Source organism: Clarias gariepinus, chromosome 2 (genome assembly GCF_024256425.1).
Source record: "Clarias gariepinus isolate MV-2021 ecotype Netherlands chromosome 2, CGAR_prim_01v2, whole genome shotgun sequence".
In the NCBI taxonomy this organism is placed as follows: domain Eukaryota; kingdom Metazoa; phylum Chordata; class Actinopteri; order Siluriformes; family Clariidae; genus Clarias; species Clarias gariepinus.
Genome location: NC_071101.1, coordinates 3,986,298 through 3,989,334, shown reverse-complemented (window position 1 = coordinate 3,989,334; position 3,037 = coordinate 3,986,298). Strand labels below are relative to the sequence as shown.

Below are 3,037 nucleotides of genomic sequence, written 5' to 3'. Positions count from 1 at the left end.
ATATAACCCTGCCAGCAACAGCTAATCATGTCAGCATCATGTTAGCAGGGTGGATTTATTTCATTCAGGCAAACAACCAGTCTCTCATGATCAGGATGTGGGTGAACCCCAGTAAATGTGTATGAATCAAAATGTTCAGATAGCCTTTGATTTCTTCAATAACCGGTGCCAAGCTACTCCCTAGCTACAAAACATAGTACCCTAACAACCATTTTGCATGACTGTGCAAAACTCTCTAAACCTTTCAATTCATTTCAATTCTATTTTATTTGTACCATACAAATAAAATTTAATTGAATTGAAAGGTTTAGAGAGTTTTGTCATTGTTGAAAAGCAGCTTTACACAATCAAAAGAAATTATGAAAGGATGTATTAAATGTGATTGTGTACGAAGACTACCCTTCTCACGTATGTATATATAGAAAAAAAAAGGAAGGCTGCATGACTGTAGGTTAATCTTTGAACTGAAGTTTGTGCTTCTGATTGGGTGAGCACCGTTGTGACACTGCCCGGAGACGGCCGCCACTTGCCCCTCTGATTGGCTGACCATTATCGTAACACCGCCCCTGAGACAGCCCCTGATTGCCAGAATCTTCTTGAGGTAAGCGGCATCGGTTCATATTTTTAACTGCTGTGTGTAAAAACTAAATTTTAGAAATTAAATGTTTGTGTACAAGGCTATATATTAGACCTGTATTGTGTGAAAAACGGTGTTATTGCAGGAATAAGAGTTTCCTTGTTATAGATAGGGCTGCAAGAGCGAATCGATAAAAATCGATTACTAAAATAGTTGCCAACGAATTTCATAATCGATTCGTTGTGTCGCGCGACGCGGAGGCATTTGGTTATTAAAAAAAAAAAAAAAACTTTAGTTAAGCGCGGAGCGGAGCAGAGTAAACGCACGCGGTCTCGTGCACTAATGCTAGCATAGTTCGGCGCCGACATGGTTTAGCAAAAAAAAAAAAAAAACATTACTAGCGGAGGTAGAGGAAAGAAACATGGCGGAGGATGCTGCTCGTCTCTTACTGGTGTAATTAACAGCCGTGCACGCGTGTACTGTTAACTATAACACTGTGACCACGCGTGTGTGTAAAACATTTTATTTTGTGTGTGTACAGCGCGCCTGTACAGCGTGTCTCATTACACACGGTAAAAATCCATTCTCTTGCTCTGCTCACGGCTTAGCCTGCTCTGTGTTTGTGTGTGTGTCTGTCTGTATGTGTGCGCGCGCGTCATTGGAGACCGTGCCACACACACACAGACACTGTTATGCCCTAAAATTCACCCCTCCCATGGATTGTACCCCTCAACATAATCGCGATCAAATATTGTATTAGAACATAAATTCATAGGTTAATGGTTTACAAATTACAAATAGCATGAGACAATAAAATAAACTAAGAACTAAAAAAAAATGAAGTAACTGCTGACTGAGGTGATTTGTTCATATTTTGATCATATTTTTAACTGCTGACTGAGGTGATTTGTTCATATTTTGATCATATTTTTAACTGCTGACTGAGGTGATTTGTTCATATTTTGATCATATTTTTAACTGCTGACTGAGGTGATTTGTTCATATTTTGATCATATTTTTAACTGCTGACTGAGGTGATTTGTTCATGTTTTGTTCATATTTTTAACTGCTGACTGAGGTGATTTGTTCCTATTTTGTTTATATTTTTAACCGCTGACTGCGGTGATTTGTTCATATTTTTAACAATTAATAAAATAATCGTTAGTTGCAGCCCTAGAAGACAAAGAACTGCACAATGAGTTGCATGATTCCCTCTTTCAGTCAGTTATGTTACTAAGGAAAGTGCTACAAGAAAATATTTTAAAGACAAAAATTATGTTTGTAATTTGTAAAAATTATGCTTGTAGTTTATTCAGAATATAGTTAACTGACAGGCAAAATAACTCTTACACAGAGAGGAGATTTGCGCTTCTGATTGGCTCAGAAAACCTTGTTACACAACCCACTACGCTTTCCGGAATTTTCCTGAGGTTCATCATTTTAGCTGCAGACTGAGGTGATTCGTCCATATTTCTAACTGCTGACTGAGGTGAATAGAATTTGTTACTATTTTTAACTGCTACCTGAGATGAATAGCGTTATTATTATTATTATTAGTTGTAGTATTATTTGTTTACATTATTTGCTCATATTTTTAACTGCAGACCGAGGTGATTAGTTAATATATTTAACTGCTGACTGAGGTGAGTAGGATAAGTGACTGAGGTGAGTAGGATCCATTACTGAGGTGAGTACCATTAGTTCATATTTTTAACTGCTGCTGGAGGTAAGTAGCGTTATCATAATAGTGGTAGTAGTAGTAGTAGTAGTAGTATGCCTTATTTTAAATTCTTTCAGCATGATAATCCTATAGTGAAAATTTAACATCATTAAGTTGTCATTTTTGTCATTTGTCTTGTTGATAAAAGATTGTTGCTAAATCTTTATAGTTCTACAATGAGAATTTGTTTTTCTAAACCCATGTCTGATGGCAAAACTGAACATTTTTATGCTTGTATTCTACCAGATGCCGAGGAAAAATAAAAGATCCCAGGCCCAAAAAAAACGCTGGAGACCACTTGACCTAGTAGATCCAGCAGTGCCACCGCCCACTGTTCACAACCAGGATGAGGTTGCCAGTGATTTTCCATCTGAACAGGTAATCTTGACATGGTAGTGAGCACAGTCAGTGCATATTTAGAGCACCTGTTCATACAGTTGAATATTGCTGTGGTGTAATGACACACAGCTGGCATGACACTGTATGCCATGCAGGGCATTTTAAAACGAATGTGTCATATCACTTAAGTGCATGCAATGTTAAGACATTGTCTCTTGTGTTAGCGGACACCACCAACCAGGCTGTCCCGGGGAAAGAAGAATAGGCCGACCTCCTCATGTTCTCAACGTGGAAAGGTAAATATAAAAAAATTATTTCACCATTAAAGCTACACAGCGAAGAATTACATTTCACTTAAATGTTAAAGACAGATTCATGGTTACATGTCAGCATTATGCAAA

At 37.6% G+C, this 3,037-nt stretch overlaps 1 long non-coding RNA gene across 1 annotated transcript; it reads left to right on the top strand.

Annotated features, from left to right (window-relative positions):
• Positions 1 to 464: 464 nt before the first annotated feature.
• LOC128506513 (uncharacterized) lies at positions 465 to 2,309 on the top strand. Its single transcript, XR_008355714.1, has 3 exons — positions 465 to 601; positions 1,932 to 2,066; positions 2,182 to 2,309. It is a non-coding gene; the product is annotated as an uncharacterized LOC128506513 (long non-coding RNA).
• Positions 2,310 to 3,037: the final 728 nt, after the last annotated feature.